Below are 25,452 nucleotides of genomic sequence, written 5' to 3'. Positions count from 1 at the left end.
CCTTCTTTCCCAACCCAGGACAATCCTGCACAAGTTTCAATCAAAAGTTATCTCAAAGATATCATCGAGGACATGACCGCAGATCCATTGGCATACTGAGTACGCTAGGCCAAGGTCTGGTCCAGAGTTGGCCCAGGTGGCCTAGCTTTTCGTTTCCTGACCAACAATCAGTATGCCTGGATATTTTCAATGGAAATGAATCCAGTTTGTTCATGGCTGGTAACAGAGTTGAAAGAAAAGTTTGCCTTCTTTGAGATAAACCTCCTTCTGCTGAGTTTCTCTGAATTTGAATGCAAATGGCAGAAAGACTGAGTACACATGTGCAGTGAACCAATGCCCACACATTTTCCCTTAATGCCTTGATCTGCTGTTAGCGAGTGCCATTCTTGTTGATGCTGCCTTGTTTGCTCCTCCAGTCCTGTGACTTTATTGCTTATACTGGGATGTTTTGGCACCCTCTCTGGGTGCCTTGTCATCCTGGAGTCTTGTTTGTGCTGCTGCGCTGCCTGACTTGTTCTGCTGCCCTGACTGCCCTGCCCTGCCTATCTTCTTGTTCAGTGCTTCACTGAATGGTTGTACCACTATTGCTGCCCAGCTTGCTCCTTCTGCCCTGTCTCTCGCTTGTTTATGTTGGAAAGTTTTGGCCCCGAATCAAAACATTTTTAAAAAGGAAAAGCTTTGTCCTAATCTGCCTCTCTCATGGTTTTGTGTCTTGCTGTGTTTTTTCCACTGCTATTACTATCTTGCCTGCTGATCCTTTTCCAATGATGGCTTAGGGAACTTCTGCCATTCTCTCTACTTCTATATCCTTCTTACAGTGCCTTGGCATGTTTATTGACCACTTTTTCCTGTTTTTTGGTGTTCTAGGGCAGTGGTCCCCAACCCTGTCCTGGGGGCCCACTGGCCAGTCGTGTTTTCAGGATATCCACAATGAATATACATGAGAGAAAAAATTTGCATGTGATGGAGGTGGTGCATGCAAATTTTCTCTCATGCATATTCACTGTGAATATCCTGAAAACCTGACTGGCCAGTGGGCCCCCAGGACAGGGTTGGGGACCTCTGCTCTAGGGTTTTCATACCACTGTTTGTTATGCTTAGTCTCTCTCTTAATGCCATGGAGTATTTGTGCCACTGTTGTTGGTGCCCTTTGCTCCTCTTTTGGTGCTTTAAGGTTTTGTTGTTGCTCTTCATCCCGCTTTACCCCTTAATCTATGCTTTGAGGTATTGATATGAATGATTTTTGCTGCCTTGCTCTGAACACCATATTTTGGGGTTTTGATACCACTTTTCTTCTGCCTGACTTCACAGTCAGTCAGCACAGGTGCAACAAAGGATAAGACAATCTCCAGCCTGACTCTATTATGCTTATTGATGCCTAGGGAATCAACTTCAAGACTGCTATAAACAGCCTCCAGAGATGTCCTTTGGCTTTGTCCTGCTCAGGCATAGGAAATTCACAAGTTTCTCTGGATTCAGGTTAATAATGCTTTGAGGTCTCCATGCTACTGTTATTGGTCTACTTTGCCTCTCTTTTGGTGACTAAGGTAAACTTATTTTTTATGTTGTTTTGGCCCCTCTTCTGGTGCAATGGGATGTTCATGTTACTATTTGAGTTACATTGTCCTCTCATGATGGCTTGTACTATTTATGCCACACTTGGTATCTTGAAGAGCTCTTCCATCTGCTGCTTATTCCTGCTTCAAATTTCATTAACATTTTATAGAGGGAGTTTTTCAAGATGGCAGTTTAGCAGCACATTTTGTCTTGAGTCCCTGCTTCCACTGTCTGATTTTTCTTTGGCATTCTTGAAATGGTGAAGAAAAGAAAAGGCAGACCCAAGGATACCCTGCAGCCTTAAGTATGCCGATGACAACAGGGCCTATGGATTCCTTCATGGTGACCAACAATGACTGCTGGGGGTCAGCCCCTGGAATATTTGGGGAGGAAAGATATGTCTCCATCTTCTTTTAGTTCAAGTTCTTCCTTGAGCCAAGAAAGCAAATGCCTCCTCTAGATCCTGTGGCAGGCTCTGCCTTTCAATTACCTCAGGAGCAGTTGCACGTAGATGACACAAGTGCACTGTTTTTGCATACAGGGCAGGTGGCTGCTGTCCAGGAAGCTGTGTCGCTAAGCATGAGCAGTGTGAGAATTATCTGAGTAGTTTGCAATCAAGAAATTAGAGCTGGTGATGTACATTCTGGACCTTTTGTTGGTTCTCAAGTACATTTTTTGACTCTCAGGGTCTGACCTTGATGACCAAAGGGGCTTTAATTTGATTAAACTCCATGTGTTCACTCTACAAGCTACTGAAGTTTTAGCAAACTAAATACATCTGTCGCAAAAGGAAATTCAGTGTTAGAAAATAAAGTTCAAGAGCCAGAGGGCTTTAAAGAAATTTTGGAGAAATATTTGACTGAGATTATAACTGGGATTGATTAAGTAACTACATTACAACAGACTTTTATTAAAGATAATACCTAACTGGAAAACAGGATACTAGACTTGATGGACTGTTAGTATAACCCAATAATGCAATTTTTATTTATTATCAAAGCTGGAACATTTAGAGAACTCTGTGAAACAGAGGAATTTACATTTTATTACATTTCCAAAATCAGTATCACCAAGAGATACATTTAAAAGTTATTTAGTTGAGATTCTCAAAGTTCTGGAGCAGTCCATTCCACCAATTTCAAGGATTTGTTAACTGTCTACTGTTATTGAGCAATACATATGTTCAACAGGGTTAGGAAATGCCACCAGCTTATGTTCTGTAATTGTAGATTGCTAGCAGTCTAATTAAGAATAGTCCAGTACTGTTGGATTCAATTGCTTGAAAATTATTTATCTCGGGGTTATGGATTGTTATTCCCCTATGTGTGATGGGCTTAATTTGGCATGCATTGTAATATTGGATTTGATTATTTCTATTGGGGTACATTTTAAAAAACAGCGCATGCGCAAACAAAAGTACACCGGATTTTAAAAGATACGCGCATAGCTGCACATATATTTTAAAATCCAGGGTCAGCGCACGCAAGGCTGTGCAAAATCTGCAGCCTGTGCGTGCCGAGCTGCGCAGCCTGCCTCCGTTCCCTCCGAGGCCGCTCCAAAATCGGAGGGGCCTCAGAGGGAACTTTTTTTTGTCCCTCCCACCTTTCCCTCCCTTCCCCTATATAACCCCCCCCCCCCCCCCGGCCCTATCTAAATCCCCCCCCTACCTTGTTCGATGGAGTTATGCCTGCCGCTGGCAGGTGTAACTTGTGCGTGACGGCTGGCCAGGCTCCGACACAGTCCGCTGTGTCGGGGCACTCGGCCACACCCCCGGACCACCTCGGACCACAGATATGCCCCCCCCCGGACATGCCCCGGACCACAGACACACCCCCCGGACTGACCATTTTAGCAAGCCCTGGGACTTACTTGCGTCCCGGGGCTTTGTGCGCACCAGCGGCCTATGCAAAATAGGCATGCCGGCGCTCAAGTGCCCTGCACGCGTAAATCCGGCAGGATTTACGTGCTCAGGGCTTTTAAAATCTACCCCATATTGTTTAATTTGTACGGATTTCTATATTTAACAATGTAATACCTGGATTTCTTCTCAAGGCTATTTTGAAATTGTAATACTTTAAAAAACTTTCATAGAAAACTCCAATATCACAGCACATAATAGGATGTAGAGATGTATATTATTTTAAATAGAATGGGGAATGCAATCCAAAATGACCCATTTTGTTTTATTCATTTTTGTCTGAAATGAATGCATGGAGCCTAGCAAAAGCCTTTTCTGGTGGGTTTTGTTTTGTCAAATAATGTGCACTATTTGCTGAAACTTAAAAGGAAAAATGGCCTCACCTCCAAATTGGGGATGAGGCCTACCCAGATGGGCTGAACCATGCCCAACAAGGTCTTTGCCATGCCCCGCTGATTTCCCCAACCCCTTGAAAGATGCTGCTGCCTGGGTCTACCTGGATGGGTTGAGTCAAGCCCAGCTGGAGCCTCCCTGTGACCTTCCAACCCCCCTCCTGCCCTCCAAAAAGCAATCTGAGCTGGAGACCTCTACAACAACTACTTACCCACTTCCATGGGTATCTTGGTAGGAGAAAATAGTTGGAGCTATCCCCACTTGCTCCTACCCCACCATATTTATTTTAAAATGGCATTTTTCCTATTTTCCTTATTTCAGTTTGCTGATGTATAACATGTCCCAATTATCCTTTTTCCTTATAAACTGTAACTCATCTGAATTAAGTGATAAACTGATGTTGATTTCCATAAACAAACATGCTTATTATTAAAGTAACAAATATAAAATCTAAAAATAAAATGGCATCTGGCCCTGAAACCAGTGCCATTTTGATGTCACCTTGGTGTCACTCTCAGGGCCGGGTACCATTTTTAAATAAATGCAGTCAGGCAGGAGTGAGTGGGTTTCACTCATACATATGTGGTAACAAATGTTCCATCCAGTCTGCCAGTGTACAGCAAGTTTCTACTGTTCGTAGCCACTGCTTTATGTAGGTTACTCCTATACCTTCTGTTATGGGTAAAAGAGGCTGGTGAAAGAGGCTGCTCCATGCCTCTTTCAGCAGCCAACATCCCTATGGTATGAGTAAGAGGGGGCTGGGGAGGTCCCTGACCCCAACTGATTTAACTGGGGTAGGAGGAGAGTCAGAGAGACCTGGGGAACAAGTACCAGGTGAGTTTGGCTCAGCGCCTAGCATCATAGCAGGGGGTAAGTTCAGGGAATAGCAATCAGGATCCAGGGAGGCCAATTTTGAGTGGGAGCCACACTTATTTTGATTTGAAAAATTAACCAAAGTGAAATAAACATTAAACTAAAGCAAAAATAACCAAACTCTCACCCTATCTCCACATGCGATCCAAAAATCAAACAGAAATGAAAAGTTTGGTCTGCACATCATTAATAAGATACACTGCTTCCCTGATTTGCTTTAATGGAAAATGTATAACCGAATAAACAAAGCAAATGAATTCAATTATGGGACCATAATAAAACAAAAAAAGTCACTGAACCAAGCAAACTAAACAAACCAAACCAAAAATGGTTTTCTTGTACGCTCCTATTTCAAATGTATACATTTTTCCAATAGTCATTTGCTATTAAATAGTCCCTGTGACTTGTGAAATTCAATATTTTTAGTTTTACAATCCAGAAATCAGTGGGAATTCTGGGCTGGAGGGGAACCAAAAGTTTGTGCTTCTATTCATATTTTATTTTATATATGACTTCTTCCTGCATTTTCAGGAACAGAATCAGATATCCCACATGAGCAATTTCTGCCTTAGCTCAGCTGTCCTATCTACTGTGAAACAGTGAATGTTACCCTCATTTCTAGCTCCAACAATGCCTAAGATAAAAGACTTGAATCAAGAATGAAATTCAAATCACTTGTTTGGAAGCATGTGGTGCTATTGAGTCAGCTTGATTGCACTTCCAGTGATTTTGAAAGTATTTGTGTCTTTTCAATTTTCCACTTATCCAATATCTAACAAATATTTTTGCAAGTAAAAGTTCAAACAGGGAGAGAAACAAGCAACTTCAACAATAACATTTTTGATTATTTAAGTCAATAAAAATGAATCAGAAACTCTCATTGAAGAGCAATCGTTCTCTCTCAAAACCTGTCTGTCTGATCATCTTTTATAAAAGATGAAGTAGAAGAAAAGTGTAGTTAAGAGTAATATAGCACCTGTGATTTTTAAGTTTCATGTTCAATTCCTCTTTGTCTTGAAGCAGCTGATTTGACTGTTCTCAGCAACAAAGCACAGCCAGAATTTCTCCATTTTCATGATTATTCAGAATGCACTGTAGTAAGATGAGGATGCTGTGGAAATAACAATGCTGGGAGTAAAGTCATCTTATTTTACTCCATGGCCACACTTTGAGTTATTGCTCCAAGAAGAAATATGAGAGAAAAATGAGAAAACAACTAGGGATATGCATTTGTTTGAAATGATTTGGTAAAACATATTAAATGACCCCCATTTTTTGTTTGCTCAACAGTTTCTGAAACATATTGATGGTGCCTCTGAAAATGTACAATTTTTTTTTCATTCATTTTCAGGCACATTATATTCTGAAATACATTTCTGGACTATACATTTTTTTCTCTGCAAGCCAGAGAAAGCAAAATCAGAGTAGAAATGGAAAAAGGAGGAAGATCAATCAAGGTGACTTATCTTTTCAACAAGTCAATCCTGCTGTGACTTCTTCATTTTTTAACCTGAAACTGAAAACAAAGGGGTAGATCTTAAAAGCCCTGCGTGCCAGCTCGCCTATTTTGCATAGGCCACCGGCGTGCACAAAGCCCCGGGACCCACATAAGTCCTGGAGGAATAGCCTAGTGTTTAGAGCAGTGGACTATGAACCAGGAGACTAGGGTTCAAGTCCTACTGTCACTCCTTGTGACCTTGGGCAAGTCACTTTACCCTCCATTGCCTCAGGTACAAAAACTTAGATTGTAAGCCCCCTGGGGATAGGGAAATACCTACAGTATCTGAATGTAAACTTGTGTGATATCTCAATTGAGATCAAATGTTGGTATATAAAAATAATATGATGCCTCCTCACCAGAAGTGGCCTCCAGTGAGTTTTGCTCACAGTTCTACACTCACATCTTCACTGGCCATCAGATCCCCAATCCTTAGCCCTACTTAACTGAGCCTGGCCAATGCCTCTTCATCAACTCACTTTGGATCCCTGACCTGGCCACTTTGTCCTTTATATTCTCCCTTTCCTTATGGACTCTTTTGGCCTCTTGCCTTGCCTTTTGGCTTCTCAGGCCTCCTTGCCTTGCTCTATGGCCTCCCATGCCTCCTTTCCTTGTTATGTGACTTCCCAAGCCTCCTTGCCTTGCTCTGTGGTCCCCTGGGCCTTTCTGACTTCCTTACAGTCTCTGGGCCTGCTAGGTTCTCCTAGGCAGTATTGTGCCCTGTTGGGCTTCCCTGTTTACTGTTGCCTGCTCTTTCTAGTCTAGTCCAGTCCTTCTCCAGTCCAGTCCTGTCCTGTCTTTGTCCCAGTCCTGTCTTGGTTCATGTCTTTGGACCCAAGAAGTAAAGAGGAAGGCGATCTATGATAGCCATGGAGGAAACAACAGAAGAATAGATGTCAGATGCCTTTGAACGTATTTATTGTAGTGGAGACGTGTTTTTATAAAAAGCCCAGCTCAACCGAGTTTCACCACACATCTAGTGGCTACCTCAGGGGCTATAGTAAAATAACATCAAATACAAAAAAATTAAAAAAGACTGTTAAAACTTTAAAAATCAGCTTCAAGGTGCGGCCCCAAGAACACACACAGAGGTCCAAATTTAGTATAGACAAATTTAAGTTTATTATTTAATATTGAAAGCCAATCATATGAGACCTCTGGAAGACCCAGAGTGAGAGCTCCATCTTTTTTAAAGCTCTCCCTGTGTGTCTTAGCGTTTGTCAGTGAGTGCTGACTTTTTATAGGTAAAACATACCATGATCCCTAATAGGACTTCATAGAGTATCAGGTTCCACATGTCATGTGTTCAAATCAGACAACCTATGTCTAAGATTCCCTGGTCCCACCTCCCATATTGAGATCCAATTAGGCCTAGCGGATACCCACTTGTCTGATGATTAGTTTTGGTCATCCTTTCTTCTGTCAGTCTTTTGATCAGACTCTTAATCTCATGGGAATCTCCAGTTACACTGGGCCCCTCAAGTTGAGACAGTATTCTGTGAGAACATGGCCTGGTCCATGTGTTCGTTGTGACCTCATGACCCTCCATCATATCTTAATAGGTCTAAATTCATTCCAGATGTCTCCCAGAACCATTCAAGCTTGGGTCAGTCTGAGTTCCTTATATGCCAGAAGTTCCAGTTAGGCCAGAGACAGCAAAGGATTCTGGAGAAGCTGAGTGAACCAAAGTCTGAGCCAAAGTCTTCATGTTAGGCTTCCCATATCTCATTTCCCTCTTGTGCCACTTCAATGGCAAAAGTGGCACACCAAAGCATCAGAGACGATGACAGCAGACAATCTAGGGAAAAGAGGTCTATAGGTATATTCTAGCCACTAACCTTTGGTTTGTGTTGGGTGTGTCAATGTGTGTCCCTCTAGATCCCTAAAGCATGTGTCCCTCTAGATCCCAAAATTAGGAACTTGATACTCACAGATTCAAGCAGTCTTCAGATAGCAAATGGCAGCATTAAGGCTGAAGTTACAATAAAAGTCAGTCAGCTCTGTCATTGAATTGCAAATATAACTAGATTATCATAACATTAGTTTTATGCTTCAATTTACATTACATAAGTATCAGAAGAACAGTTTAAAAAACTAAACAACTGGAAGAAATCATTCTTAAAGGGTACAGAGAAAGTAATAAGAGGCAGTCCATTATAGTGGACAAAGAAAAAGAAGAAGGAAGACATAAAATAGCAGTGCAAGAAAAATGTTTTAAATCACATATTGTATTTTCTAAATCAAAACACTACATAGTGTTGGAGCCAGGATAAGGATGACAAGAACAATGAGAAATTAGTATGCAAAAAGATATAGTAATATAATAGTTTCATATCCCTATGACAGTGGCCATCATGTATAAGGGGTGCATTTTTGCAAGGAGGACAATATCATAATAAGCACCAAAGGCCACACTACCAGGAAACATTAGTGAGAGGGTGGAAACAAACTCTAGGTAAAACCTAATAGGTAGTGTTACAGGAAGAGATGTTCAAAAAGGGTTACAGGGAAGAAATCAGAGTAAAAATGGAATAGGATATTGAGATATTAAAGACCAGCAAAGTGATTACCATAGGTGCAGGCTGCAGAAGAAAGAATATAATAAAAGACAACTTGTGTAGAGGCACCAACAGTAAGGCAAGTGAGAGAATACTATAAATAGCTTACAACAAATAGAACAGCATGTATTTAACATATGCTGGTGTGGCAGAAATATATATATCCCTCTTGAACCTTGAGTTGTCACTGAAACCGCAAAAGACACAATAAGAAAAAGAAGATCCAGAGAAAAAGCCAGATACTCAAAGAATAAGGAATTCAAGAAAACATTTGATCCATACTGAGACATATCACACTCTAAAAGGACAAGCAGTGTGATATGGTATTTGAGTAGTGTGATCAAACCAGCTTTCATAGTCAGAGGTAAAGAAAGACATATTAGATACTCATTTAGCTGATTCAGCAAAGAAATGCATATACATATTAGAAGTTATAAGACTGGAAAATGCTACAAAACTTGGAATGTACAAATTAATAAAAATGGCATCCCTTCAAACGATGTCATTAACTTAAGAACCTAAGCAATGGCAGTTGCAGATAGATACATAACAGATATTAACTAGGATTATCATAAAGAATAATTTTAGTAGCAATCAGTTATCACATGTCAGAAGCCTCAGAGAACAAAGGAAACTAGATTATAAGTAAAGCCACTCCCGTAGAACAAGGAAAAACAAAGATCAGGTATAAATTGTAAACATTTCAGTCCATATAATGCATGATGACATCTGTAGCAAAAGATGATTTCTGATATCAGTGCGTATACAGTTCTCTCAGTAGGGTTCAGTGCTGACATTGGAGCAGAGTCTTTCAACTCATTATTAGGTTAGATGCATATTTACGAATTAGAGCCTAGATAAGAGCACAACAAATCAAATTAATCAATAAGAAAATTGCATCATTTCGTGAACTCCCTGCATCTATTAATCCCTATATCTGCATAATATTCCCACATTATTTCAAAGCAGCATGCAATAGTCCAAACCACAAACAAATTAAATACCCAGACATTACATAAAAACATATATTTCATTGAACCGGTTACATGAATGCATACATTCATTCATTCTTCATTCTCAACATCACACAAGTAACACATAACAGACAACAGTTGACAAACATTTGAGCTCCAAATTAGAATAAACATTAGAAAAAAGTACTTAAAAAAGATTAAAAATAATTGGATCAATCCAAGAATAAAACAAAAAATCAGAATTAGAATAGATCTAGTTAAAGATAATCTTCAAATTGTACATCTCCCATGGGACAGAGAAGAATTTGCTTTGTTTGTTCACCCTGGAAAGGAATCTAGCATATGACAATTAATATAATGATTAAAATTAAATTTAAAAGTGACATTACAGTTTCCAGAATTCTGATATACCTTAATTCAGCAAAAAGCAGTCATAAAGCTACTTTCTTGTCTCTAGCATTCCAATTCTAGGAGGCACTGTCCCCTGTGATAAGAGCTACTTCCATTTACAAATCTAAAACCTCTTTTAGTGGGACACACAAAAAGGCTTCATTTGTTATACTAGAAAGCAATTAATTCCCTTCTGTGCCCTACATTAATATGCATTAGCCAAGATCTAAAACTGTATATGAGGGATTTCCTTTTTTTTTTTTTTTTTTTTTCAAACACTGGCTTACGAAGCATTGCTGGCACTAGCAAATATTGCTATTCACTGTCCCACAATCTATTTCTCCTTTTGGATACTGTCTAAACTTTCCACAATATGAACGTTCAATATCTGAGCTCCCACCAAAATAAAAAACCCAATTCATTCCCTTCCTCTAGCTCATTTCCTTACTCTAGCTCCACCATCCCTCTTCCAAAAGTTTGAATCTAGTGAGGTATAAGCAAAACTGAGAGATATCTATCAACATTAGAATATAACATAAGTTCTTTAATTAAAAAATACCGCAACCTGGATTGTATGCATATAAGTTATTTCCTTTTTTTCCCCTTTTTATTACATCTGTTTAATTAAATAACTTATATCCTTAATCTATTTTCTTCTTTACACAGTATCATCACATAAATCACATACTCACTCCATCCCCTAACATACCAGACCAAACACTATACAATATCAAGCACAAAAAACTCAAAAATCTTACAACAGCAGAGCTTCGCAATTCATTTTAAAAGCAACTCACTCACAGTTTTTTTTTTCTACTCAAAGGCATTCCTAAGGGAAGGGGTCTGCTTCTCTGTGAAATGACAACGCATTGTTAATTCTGACATATAACTTTTACATAAGAGCAATTTTAAATTTGCAAGAAAAGACTAAAGGATGTACTTTAAGTATGCCAGTGCGATGACCAGATCTCTGTATGCTTTGTAATAGCCTGAATCCTGACTGCTGAAACCAAACCTTCCAAGGAATGCTTATAACTTTTCTTCAAAACAATTTCAATTCTCTCTTTTTTTTTTCCATAATTAACACCAGTGTCACAACTATGCCATCAGACTCACTTCCACATGCTTTCAAACAACTTCAAGTATTGATGGTTTTATTTTCTGCATTCCCTGTTCTGACAAGATAAAGATTTCTCTTTTTTTTTTCTTTTTCACTGTAAACGGAACTAAACATTCTTGCTGACTCAAGGCTATTATTATTATTCTTAATATCTTTTAATTCCTTGCCAATCTGCTAAACACACACATTTCTGTTTTTAAACTAAACAGATCAATTCAATAAAATTGAGTCTCCTTTTTTTTCTCTGTCTCTCTGTCCGTCTCTCTGCATCCCCCATTCAGCTGACCCACCCTTCTATTTTCCTCTCTCCGCACTGCTACTCAAGTGGTGAGTTTTAAACTTTAACACTAGTAATTAACTTCTTGGGAACTCTGAAACAAGGAAAAATAATACATCCTCTTCTAATAATAAATCAAATCTAATTATTATAAATCTTCCTTCCAGCTTATTATAAGCTTCCAAGTTCTCGATTCCTGTTGATTGTAACTTTGACTTATTCATATCTATTGTTATCTATTGTTTTTACCTGAATTGTTTCCTTCAGTTATACCCCCTGTTAAATGTAAACCGATCCGATATGGTTATTTACTATGAAGGTCGGTATAAAAAACTGTTAAATAAATAAATAAATATTAAATGAAAATAGCTTTAAATAAACAAAGTTTTTCACGAGCTAACGCAGCGCGGGGAACAGGAAATGCCACTAGATAAACAGCGAAACACTTTCCTACCAGATGGAACTCTAGAATTTCTCATAAATGAAAAACAGTTCATGTTGTTCTTTAATTACTGCCCTATCTACTAATATAACACTTCTACTCCAAAAGGCAGGAAGTAGAAAAAGAAAAGGAATTTAATCTCATCTCAGAACTCTGTCTTAAAGAGAAAGGCACCTGGAAACTAGGGGTGTGCATTCGTTTTGAACTTAAATGTAAAACGCAACTTATTTTTGTTTTTTAACTTAAAAAAGTGATGAGGCGAAAATGATTGGATTTCCAACTTATTCAACATAGCTATGTTGAATACATTGGAAATCGCGATTGTTGATCCTAAATAAAAATTTAAACCCCTCACCCTCCTTAATCCCCCCCCAAGACTTACCAAAACTCCCTGGTAGTCCAGCAGGGAGTCAGGACGCCATTTCTGAACTCCTTTGCGAGGAGCACGTGACGTTGGCGTCACGTCGGAGTGACGCGGTGTCACGTGATTCCCCGCGCGTTCGCTCCGGGACCCTCGTTGCACCCAAAAGGAACTTTTGGCCAGCTTGGGGGGGGGGGGTCAGGACGCCGACGTCACGTGCTCCTCGCAAAGGAGTTCAGAAATGGCGTCCTGACTCCCCGCTGGACCTCCAGGGAGTTTTGGTAAGTCTTGGGGGGGGGGGGGATTAAGGAGGGTGAGGGGGTTTAAATTTTTATTTGCACGTATGGACATAGACTCAACTTTTGGAATTCTCCATATGTCCATATTGACCGAAATTGACCCCCCCTTTCAACTTATGGACTTATGAACATAAACTTTTGCTCTGCACATCCCTACTGGAAACTAACTGCATTTAACTCTTCAGGCAAAATGAACTAGAATCACTTCTCAATAAGCTCTCATTAATAACACAGTTGTAAAAACTAAAACAAAACTATGAGCAACATACAACTCTTAGTACACACTATAATGACAACAGGCTGTGAACGTAAGATTCCTTGTACCAAGCAGGGATTAAATCACACATTCCTGTGCTCTCATAAGGGGGAGGGGAGCAAAGAAAGAAAGACAGCATAAAACCGAAAGATTCCCTTGTCTGTTGAATGAACTGCAGCAATTGAGTCCTGGGGTATGGGACCTCCCTGTCCCGGTAGGAACGAGCCTCCACACTCACGGAAAAAATGTCTCTTCATACCACAACGCCAGCATACTAAATTGGGATTTCTAATACAGTAGGGACACTTGGAAGACTGAGAAGAGCATCATGGTCACAGTCAGTAACGAAAGAAAAATTCAGCACAAAGTAAATGAAAATAAAGTACGGATTTACACATGCATCTAAGATAAGTGCCTCAATAACATAAAATCAATAACGCTTTAACTCCAAAGCAAACTAATGTATGAACTTATAGAAATATATGGGTAGACAGACAGCTAAAATCTTTACAAAGAACATTCCTTCCATTCAGTTTAAAAGCACCACACTTTTTTCTTCACTCGCTCTCTCTCTCTCTCTCTCTGCTCTACACAAAGGAATTCCTATGGTGGGGGCCAAGTTACTCCAAGGGCTCCCTTAAACCAATGATCCACAGCTTTTAAGTTTATTCTACAACTAATAGTCTATTTAGCAAGAAAGCAACACATATCTCCAAAACCTTTACTCCTCATCAGACTTTTATTTACAAATGGCCAAAGAAAATCTAGCTTACTAACTAAACACTTATAATTACAAGGTATAAAATACTTACATACACTGAACACAGATCTGTCTTTTCCCAAAGCAAGCATTACCATCTTCTCGAGCATCACTGTCTTCCGGGAATCACTGCTGAATAATCAGCCATCCAAAAACGTTTGGGAATTACCATATTCTCTGGACCAAATGTGGCCAGGCATAACTTCTTAATAATTAACCATCTAGGAAAGCTTCATAGGAATCACTGCTGCTGAAAAAACAGCCATCCAGACTGATCTGGGGATCTTTCTCCGGACTAAGCCAATCTGTCCAGGAATGAGGATTGGTTTTAAGCTTGCCAGCAAAGTTTAAATATACAATTCTCCAAAAGCTGCAGCCATTAAAGAGTCCCACTGAGGTGCCAAAATTTTAAAACTTTAAAAATCAGCTTCAAGGTGCTGCCCCAAGAACACACACAGAGATCCAAATTTAGTACAGACAAATTTAACTTTTTATTATTTAATACTGGAAGCCAAACATATGAGACCTCTGGAAGACTTAGAGTGAGAGCTCCATCTTTTCTAAAGCTCTCCCTGCATGTCTTAGCATTTGTCAGTGAGTGCTGACTTTTTATAGGTAAAACATACCATGATCCCTAATAGGAGTTCACAGAGTATCAGGTACCATGTGTCCTGTGTCCAAATCAGACAACCTATGTCTAATATTACCTGGTCCCACCTCCCATATTGAGATCCAATTAGGCCTAGCAGATACCCATGTATCTGATGATTAGTTTCGGTCATTCTATGTTCTGTCAGTCTTTCCAGTATTTTGATCAGACTCTTAATCTCATGGAGATCTCCAGTTACACTGGGCCCCTCAAGTCGAGACAGTATTCTGTGAGAACATGGCCTGGTCCTTGTGTTTGTTGTGACCTTATGACCCTGCATCATATCTGAATAGGTCTGACTTCATTCCAGATGTCTCCCAGAAGTCAATCAAGCTCAGGTCAGTCTGAGTTCCTTGTATGCCAGATGTTCCAGTTAGGACAGAGACAGCAAAGGATTCTGGAGAAGCTGAGTGAACCAAAGTCTGAGCATGTTAGGCTTCCCATATCTCAACTTAAAAAAATAATTATATAAAATATTAATAAAGAAACATATAAAAGAACATTTAAAATGGTGACATGAAACAGAACATATAAAGGAGATCAAGAGCTACAGCAACTACATGTGTCTAGAATGTGGTAAGTGTAAAACCTATATACGTCATGAAGTAAGATGTTAAGTAAAAGTCTTGTAAGAATCTTAAAAAATATTTTTAAGTTCAATATATTTAAGTAAAATGATTATTGAAACTACTACGTAAAAAATATTTTTGTATTAAATGTATTTCAATAAAATAATTCTCTATTTGAATTATTATAAAAAACATTTTAGACAATGAATTACCTCTGATTAATGAGTTTGGACCTAGTATGGTCTTAAACCAATCTTACTTGTAATACATAAATTCTCGATAAAACATCCACAATTGTAGCATCTGTAAAATACACACAGAATATCTATGAGAACTCTAAAAATCTTATAAATGCTTACATTGTGCTATTGTATTCTCAAACAAAGGAGGGAAGAACCAACCTATAAATAGAAAAAGGCTCCAACTAGTTAATGAAAAGGTCTGGGTCTTGATTGAATTGTAAATTATAGGGATGTGAATCGTTTTTTGACGATTTAAAAAAATCGTCAGATAATTTTTAAATCATCAAAAATCGTTAGAGTCACGATACAATAGAAATTCCCCCGATTTATCGTGAAAAATCGTAAATCGGGGGAGGGGGGAGGGGGGAAAACTGGCACACCAAAACAACCCCTAAACCCACCCCGACCCTTTAAAACAAATCCCCCACCCTCCCGAAACCCCCCAAAATGTTTTAAATTACCTGGTGGTCCAGTGGGGGGGTCCCGGTGTGATCTCCTGCTCTAGGGCCATCGGCGCCATTTTGGCTGCCACTAATATAAATGGCGCCGATGGCCCGATAAAAAAAACCCCACCCGACCCTTTAAAATTACCCCCTTAGCCTCCCCCACTCTCCCGACCACCCCAAAAAAAATGTTTTACACATACCTGGTGGTCCAGGGGGGCCGCGGGAAGCGATCTCCCATTCCCAGGCCATCAGCTGTGCTAAAGAAAATGGTGCCGATGGCCCTTTGCCCTTACCATGTGACAGGGCAAAGGTAGTGTCGGCGCCATTTTGAATATTGGCAATACGGCCCAAGTGCAGGAGATCATTCCCGGACCCCCGCTGGACCCCCAGGGACTTTTGGCCAGCTTGGGGGGGCCTCCCCAAGACTTTTGGCAAGTCTTGTGGGGGTCAGGAGACCCCCCCAAGCTGGCCAAAAGTCCCTGGGGGTCCAGCGGGGGTCCAGGAACGATCTCCCGACTCGGGCCGTATTGCCAATATTCAAAATGGCGCCGGCGCTACCTTTGCCCTGTCACATGGTAAGGGCAAAGGGCCATCGGCGCTATTTTCTTTAGCACAGCTGATGGCCTGGGAATGGGAGATAGCTTCCCGCGGTCCCCCTGGATCACCAGGTATGTGTAAAACGTTTTTGTGGGGGTCGGGAGAGTGGGGGAGGCTAAGGAGGTAATTTTAAAGGGTCGGGTGGGGGTTTTTTTTTATCGGTGTGGGCCTCACTAAAAAAAATTAGTGACGTGAATTGGAATCGGAACCGTTCCCAATTCACATCTCTAACGATCAGATTTCCCCCCCCCCCCCCTCCCAGCCGAATCCGATCGTTAAAACAATCGGGCACATGATTCACATCCCTAGTAAATTATTACAATAAAACAAAGAATATTAAAAGGGTAAAAAAGTAAAAATGTGTTATTCAAAAAATTTCACCATCGCCCGAGGATGAACCAATATTTATAGATCTCTGGCCGATCACATAATGTGTTATGCAGGCAGAACATGTAGTGAGACAATGGCTTTTACACATGCAAATCAAAAGGGCTGCAAATACTTAAAGCAGCAAGTCATGTTACAGCGCTGTGGGCTGAGATCTACTTAAAAGCCATTTTGAAAACCGGCTCATAACAGTGCTTAAAAACTGAATTCTTTGCAGGACAAATCAAGAAAATTAAAGGGCATAGGGGCAGATTTTTAAACCAGCGCACGTGGGGTACATTTTTTCGCGCTACCTGGCATGCCGCGCACATGTTATAAAATCCGGGGTCGGCGCGCACAAGGGGGTGCACACTTGTGCACCTTGCACACGCTGAGCCCTAGGGGAGCCCTGATGGCTTTCCCCATTCTCTCCAAGGCTGCTCTGAAATTGGAGCGGCCTTGGAAGGAACTTTTCTTCCTCTTCTCCCCTCCTTCCCCTCCCTTCCCCTATCTAAACCACCCCCCAGCCCTAGCTAACCGCCCACCCTACCTTGTTTCAGTTTTTATGCCTGCCTCAGACAAGTGTATCTTGCGCGTACCTGCCGGGTGCCAGCGCACCATCCCCCAGCACAGCCGCTGTGCCGGAGGCCTCAGTCCCGCCCCGGGACCGGTGCCATGCCCATGACTCTGTCCCCTTCCCGCCCCTTTTTCAAAGCCCTGGGACATATGCGCATCCTGGGACTTGTGTACGCCGCCGAGCCTATACAGGAGCAGTGGGGTGAAATTTATTGCATCTGTTATTAACTTGTTGGTAATAAATAAATAAACATAAGGATAAAAATAAATAAAAATAACCAAAAAAAAACAATAACTGAAAATATTAGACCAAATTAACTCATAGAAAAAAGAAGTTAAACATTCCTAGTTGATATTCATAAACATTTAACTAGTGTTATGCCCTTCATTTGCAGATGGCTGCGACCGGGTGTACTTACTCCCTGCACTGCTCTCCTGCCCTCCCCAGGGCTGCTCGCGGCTCAGGCCAACCTCCACCACTGTGTTCCCCGGGACTCCTCATGGCAGTCTAGATGCCACCAACATCCTCATCGACTTTGGGTCTTCCTAGGTGCATGCGCGCACCACTGGGCCTTCCTTTGAAGCCTCTTTGGTGGGAATCTCAGGGGCGTCCCTGTTTGATGTCATTGGACTGGTCTTTTTAAGCTTCACCTTTACCCTCAGCTAGCCGACTTGGCAACAAGTTCCGTACGTCTTCGACTTTTGCATTTGTGTTCCTCTGACTACGATATTGGGCCTGTGGACTTGGACCCTGTCTGGTACCTGCTCCTTGGGGGCCAGTGCACACACTGGGGACTCGCTCTCCTCGCCTGCCCCGTTCCTCGGCTGGCTTTGCATCTCCTGGGTTGTACCCTGCAAGGCCTTCCATTCCTCAGGACCACCTTGAACACCTCTGCTATCCGTGAGTTCTACAATGGGGCTTCCCCACTCCTCGGGGTTGTGCCTGCAGCCTGAACAAGACTGTCTGTGCCTCCCACTCCTCAGGGCCATGCCTACGCGTTACTCAAGTGACTGCCAGAGCTTCCCTGCTCCTTGGGGTAGTGTTCTCCAGTTTCTCTGTGACTTTCTACGCTTCCCCGCTTCTCAGGGTCGTGTCTATGTACTATATTGAGACTGCCAACACGTCCCTGCTCCTCGGGGCTGTGCTACATCACCGCTAGAGGCTCAACTCAGGCTTCCCTGTCCTGTGAGTTGGCCTATGGAGTTACATCATCATCCTTGGCTCGTTTAGGTCAGGGGTGATCATGACATCAGACTTGCTTGGCTTCACTTTTTTTTTTTTTTTTTTTTCTATAGATATCTAAATGGCTATATTCTTTGAATATAGCTATTTAAGATAAAGTTATCTGACTACATGTACCCAGATAACTTTGAAACTTAACCAGAAATATTCAGACATAAGTTTCAAAGCTATTAGGTAGGTTTACATTGCAAGAGATATGACAGATGGACTGCATAAAAATAGTGAAATCACGTTTCAAAATGTTTCTATATAAACTATTTGTTTTTTGATAGAACTATATTCTATTTTATTTTTTCATTGTTTATATATATTATATATGTCTTTTGTTCACCAAAAGTGCTTTGGCACAGGCAGTATAGAAATACAGCAAATAAATAAAACATAAAAATAAATAACTAAAAGTTTATTAAAGGATATTTAGTGGGACATTTATCCTGTTGAATTTCCTGAATATATATCATATCTTCAGCCAGATACATTATCCATAATTTATTTTTTTTTAATATTGGCCTTTGTATGTGTAAATTCTCTTGGAAAACTACACTCGTCAAATAGCATAGTTTTTCCTGGATAATTTTCAAAGTGGATTTATCTGAGTGAATCTGCTTTGAGAATTTGTGTAAATTATGTGCCATTTTGCCAACTAACTTATACGTGGAGTTACAAAATTACCCCAGTCTCCATGGTATTTGAAGGTATCCACAGGCCAATAAGAAATTTTTGAAGAGAAATGTCCCATAGAGTTTCTCTTTGGAAATTTGAGGGACCACAGGTATGTGTGAACCTGCGTATGTTTGCAAATACAAATAATTCTGGGTAAAGTTCTCATGATTACTTCAAAATTAATTCATTATGGGCCAAATTTTAAAAGCCTGGCATGGGCAAATAACGGGAGATAAGCATGTGGCCAGGTTATGTGCACTCTGTGCGCATTTTTTAAACGGCCCGGCCACGTTCATATCTCCCAATATGTGCAGATGTGCTGGGCTCAGTAAAAGGGGTGGGTTGGGGGTTGGGTCTGGGTGGGGCGTTGCAGGGTGGGGGCCAGCCAGGGCAGTCCTGGGGAAGTGTGCTCCAGATGGCTGCTGGCACACAAAACTTACTTCTGCTCTGAAGGAGCAGTAAATTATTTAACAAAAGAAATTAGGCTAGATAGGTAGGGGTTAGGGATCGGGGAGGAGAGGAAAGGGTAAATAGTAGGAAGGGTAGTTAGGGGGTTAGGGAAGTTCTCTCCCAGTCCGCTCCTTAATTGGAATTGACTGGGAGGGAACTGGGGAAGGCCCTATTGCATTGCCACGCAATTATTTTTAGAAAATCCCCCTGTTGCATGTGTGAGTCTGAACCCGTGCACACATGCATGCACCAATTATAGAATCGGGTGCACGCGGTTATCATATTTTATAACATGTGCACGGCGACACATGCATGTAATAAAATTGACGCATTCATGCGCGCGCTGGGAACTGTGCGCATATGGAGATGTGCTCGCGCTGGTTTAAAAATGTACCCATAAGTGTATATTGTCATGCACACTCCAGTCTTGTTCCTGTCCCTGACCCTTCTTAACATGGAGTCATTTTGAAATCTTATTGCATTTTTCCTTCCTGAAAGGAAAACAGGTGGCACATGCTTGGTCACCTTATGATCAATGTCTTTTCTGGTTAATTTGTTTTTTGTTAGTCCTAAAGATGATAGAAAATCATCAAAATAGCACTTCCACATTTCCAGTACATCCTCTGTTTGCTGTATTGGCCTTCTTTATTCAATATTATTTACTATTTATTCTATATTAAATTCTGTATCTCTACACCTCAGCACTTTTACTTTCTTGTAAAATTTGTAACTACTATTTTTGCCTTCTCTGATGATCTCTTCCTGAAGTCATCCCTAGATTCTCCTTTCTTTTCTTATTTCCATGTTTACTTCTCTTTTCTGGACAATCTACAAGCTATACATTTCTCCTATATTCTATAATAGACCCATGCTCTACATTCTACCCTTCACATTTTAGCTGTTTTCCTGCTTTATTCAGCCTACCATGCTGATTTTTACATCTTCTAATACTTTTCTTTTTAATTACATGGACCACAGCTGTTGACCTAATCAATGCAGCTTTAAAAGACTGTCATGTACCTTCACTAACTTCTGTTTTCACAGTTCTTTGGAGAACTCTTTTTTTTCTTTTGATAATAACATTTTCTTTTAATTATAATTATTGAATGATATTGTCCTGCTTATTCATGTGCTCATTTTCTCTCCTTTCTTCTGTTTTTTGCTTCTGAGCACTACCATTTTATGATTTGTGTCTATGATGGTATTTGGTTGTACCCTAAAATCACAAATATTTATCTTTTCACTCTTGAAAGAGTATAGTTAATTTGCTTTCACTATTTTGGTCATTACATTTATCCTAAGTATAAATCTGTGGTTCTGTATGATGGAAAATGTGTTTGTTATGAACCAATTATATTGGATACATGCTTCAAGTAATTTCTGTAGTATAGCAGTAAACTAAGAACTGATAACAGTTACATTTTTACTTGAAGAGATCAGAAATGAAGGCAAAATAAATCAAATCAATGGCTTATGATCTCACAAGGATATTGATCAATTCCAATGTATCTTGATAAATCAAAGAAAAGAAAATGACAAATCTTTCTGTGATGCTCATCGGAAGAGTGGACCCTTAGTGCTGTCAGTGTGGGCTCAGTCAGCAAGCCCACCAGGCCCACACTGACAACTAGTGGCAATGCCTTGTGGCAGGACCTCCCCCGCAGGTTGAATCCTTCTGGCATCTGATAGGTCTTAGGTAGGTCCCTATGGCAATCCAGAGGTAGGAATTCAAGACTGAGCATAGGTCAGGGTAGATAGCAGACAGCAGAAGCAGAGATCAGGTCAGAGGTTGGGGCAGACAGCAGACAGACCAAGGTCATGTCCAAAGTGAGGGTTCAGGTTCATGCAGTGATCTAGGAGGGTCTGGGTCCAGGCTAGGGTCAGAATCCAGGACGTCAAGCTGAGGGAAACAAGAAACAAGGATAAAATAGAAAGATAGACAAGCCAAGACAAACAGGGCATGGACAATGCAAGGATGAGGCATGGACAAGGCAAGGCAGGGCAGGTACAGACAAGACAAGGTGAGGCAAACATATAGAAAGCAACAAGCACTGGGACACAAGGACTCCAGGAGACCTGTTGCTGAGGCAAAGGGCTGAAATCTAAAGAGCCCTTAAGTAGGCTAAAGCAGATTGTGTCATCCATGGGTGCCGTGGTCTATTTCCTGCCACGGACCTACAAAATGGGAAAGCATCAGGAATGTGCACACCTAGAGAAGCCACTGAGAGCAGCGGGTAAAGGCTGCATCTTGCCACGCATCTGGTGTGAGTATGGTGGCTCACAGGGTCATCATTTGAACAGCCAAACAGGAAACTTTCATTTTCTACATCAAAAACAATTTTATAGTTAGAGGTAAGTGAAAAAAGGATATTCAAAAGATATGAAAGTCTAATATGTATGTTGAAGTACGAAAGGCTCAAATAAAGGTCTTATGCACATCACAATTTGCCATACTTTCTTTCTTCCATAATCTGCACTGCATACCATGGAGGAATATGCCTCTCACAAATAAACCACAGCTACATTCAAAAACTCTGCAATGTCATTTTCTATTTCACCCTTCCCATGCACTCCTATTTACATACTGCACATAATAGAGCCAATTAATCAAAGGATGGGGTTTAGGCAATATGCCCCTTTCAGTAAATGATCCAGTTGATGAAAACACAATGGTTCCTCTTTTTTTTTTTTTATATACTAGAGAAATAAGGAAAGGGGGTGGGGAGGGTTGAAGTCTTTAGACATTTAGGATTTACATTGAAAACAATTCATTTTGGTTTGTTCATATGTCTCATATACCCCACAACTTAGTTTCATTCATGTCAAATGAAATGTATTTATTTGTATTTCATTAAAGTTGATGGGAAAAGCAAAGCATTTTGGGCTCTAAAATTGGGGTTTTATAATGATTTCTAATGAAACTTAAGAATAGATATACAGGCCGATACAGTACAGTGCGCTCCAGTGGAGTGCACTGTTAACCCGCATTTGGAAGCGCGTTTTCGACACGTTAGCTTTACCCCTTATTCAGTAAGGGGTAATAGCACGCAGAAAATGCGCATCCAACCCCCTCGAAACTAATAGCGCCTGCAACATGCAAATGCATGTTGATGGCCCTATTAGTAATGCCCAGACGATTCAGAAAGTAAAATGTAAAGGTAGGCGTTAATTTCTCTAGGCACCAGGAAAGTTTACAGAAAAGCAGTAAAAAGTGCTTTTCTGTACACCCTTCGACTTAATATTATGGTGATATTAAGTTGGTCCAAATAGTTACAAATAGTTAAAAATTTAAAAACAAAATTAAAATGGGCCCGCGGCTCGTGGGTTGAAAAACAGATGCTCAATTTTGCCGGCGTCCGGTTTCCGAACCTGTGGCTTTCAGCGGGTTTGAGAACCGACGCCGGCAAAGTTGAGCGTCGGCTGTCAAACTCGCTGACAGCTGCCGCTCCTGTCCAAAAAGAGGCCCTAGGGACGCGCTAGTGTCTCTAGCGCCTCTTTTTACTGCAAGCCCTAATTTAAATAAATTAATTTACTGAATCACATGCACAGGACAGCGGGCGCTCGCCCACTCTCCGCAATTTTTACTGTATCGGCCCGATTGTCAGAAGAGGGATGAGCATGTCAGAACACTAGGGGCCAATGCAATATTGGGCATTTTGCACTGGTTAGTGCGCATTTGGATGCATATTTTTTCAGTGCAAAAGGAACACAAAAGCAATATCTAGATTAGCGCATCCTTTACGTGCTCACAAAATCTGTGTGTAGGGAATAGTGGCAATGGCATTCAAAACTTATTTAAATGTAACAATTATCTATTAGTATCCACTACCATAACATGTACCAAAATTTTGTGCGTCCTTAGCAAGTTTTTTTATGTTCAAAATTTTGCGCGTCCTTTACCCTGGCATTATTGTGATGGAGCTAGTGGTACCTGGTGGTTCTTGAAAGTTTCATGAAGGTTTCCTACTTTTTCAGTGGAAACAGTTTACTCCTTTGTCATGCTGAACTTCTTCTTGAGTCAGCAAGCAAGAATTAGGGCAGCCACGTGGGTGATTGCAAATAACCCTGCAATGACAGAATACCAGAGGACCATGCGGTGGCAGAACATGCACAGGTTAGCAAATGGCTTTAATCCTTTTAAATCTTTATTAAAAATTTGTCAATTGAACATCCAATTCTGGAGCCATCACAAGATGCCCTGGACTTTGATGTCAGTACATCGACACCTAAAAGTTGAACATCCATTACTAGAACAATGGATGCCAAAGTCCAAGTAATGTGTGAAAGTCCCAGGCCTCAGGCCTAAGGCATCTTAAACTAACAAGGGCCTCTTTATGAACCCTTTAGTTTTGGGCCTGTTTAAAAACATGTGCTTTTGGTTCCCACCTGCCACACAGCTGTGATAAGCTGAGGATGTGGTTGGTCTAACTGTGTTAAAAAACACAACTGATGGACCCTCAGTCTGACCCAGTATGGCATGTCTTATGTTCCTTATATTATTATGTTTTCAGATGTAGCCCGCAGCCATCCATAGACCCTGCAGGCAGTGTGTTATTCAGCGATGCACAACTCTCCTTGGATTAACTGAGTTAGAAGTGGTGCAAAGATGCCACCTTAACTCTAGTGCAATTGAGACCTTGTATGAGGATCTGCGCCATGATATTGATTTCATCGTCTCTCGCAGCCATGCAGTCCCTCCCTGGGCTGGTGAAACTTCTGTGTGCCTTGCATTTTTTCATCACAGGAAGTTTGTGACTGGTTTGCTGGATGAATCAGTACTCAATCTCGTGGAACTTTGGTCAAGTCTTGAGAGCTATGATGAAACATATGCAGCACTATATTTATTTCCCAGTGGACCCAGGGCAACTGAAGGGGATCCCGCATGAATTCTTTGATATAGCTGGATTGTCCAATGTATTGGGCACAAAAGACTGCACTCATATCGCATTCAACGCACAATTAAACTCTGGAATTTGTTTCCAGAAGATGTGGTTAGTGCAGTTAGTATAGCTGTGTTTAAAAAAGGATTGGATAAGTTCTTAGAGAAGAAGTCCATTACCTGCTATTAATTAAGTTGACTTAGATAATAACCACTGCTATTACTAGCAACGGTAACATGGAATAGACTTAATTTTTGGGTACTTGCCAGGTTCTTATGGCCTGGATTGGCCACTGTTGGAAACAGGATGCTGGGCTTGATGAACCATTGGTCTGACCCAGTATGGCATGTTCTTAAGTTCTTATGTTCGTAATAGGATAGTGCATTCCGCAATTGGAAGTCATTCCATTCAATGACTCTTTAGGAGGTATGTGATGCACATCAATGGATCCTGAATGTAATATCAAGGTTTCTAGGGAGCTGTAATGATTTCTACATCCTTGCTCATTTGTTGCTTGGAACCAATTTTCCCGAAGGGAAATACGGTGATGGCTGGATGCTCAGTAAGTAACAGTAGCTATCTGAAGTCTTGATAGACAACCAGGTGGCAAGGAAGAATACAGGACCCTGTACAAGTTCATTGTTTTAATCTGAAGTATTTTGGTATTATTGTATTGTTAAGGCGGGTATAGTATAAAATGAGCCAGTTATGTATATGCCATATGAAGTAGTGTATATATGTGTTCCCTTGTGTTTTGTGAGTGTCTTTGATGCAATATTGATTACCTCTTTTATAGGTGATGCTGACTATGGCTGTAAGCCATGGTTGTTGACTCCATTCCTAGCCCCGTGCACTGCGGCATAAAGATGATACAACGAGGCACATACCAGCACTAGGTCTGTCATCAAGCAGACATTTGGTTTGCTGAAAGGACAATTCAGATGCTTGGACCAGTCAGGTGGTGCCCTCCAATACAGTCCCAAAAGGTCACATGCATTGTTATGGCCTGCAGCATGCTACATAACCTCATGTGGTGCTTTGGGCTGGAAGTGGAGGACCCTGAAAACTTGCTCACAGATCCACCTCTACAACCAG

Source organism: Rhinatrema bivittatum, chromosome 1 (assembly GCF_901001135.1).
Source record: "Rhinatrema bivittatum chromosome 1, aRhiBiv1.1, whole genome shotgun sequence".
NCBI classification, from domain to species: Eukaryota; Metazoa; Chordata; class Amphibia; order Gymnophiona; family Rhinatrematidae; genus Rhinatrema; species Rhinatrema bivittatum.
The sequence above is the reverse complement of the archived record's forward strand: the minus strand, read 5'-3'. Positions refer to the sequence as shown.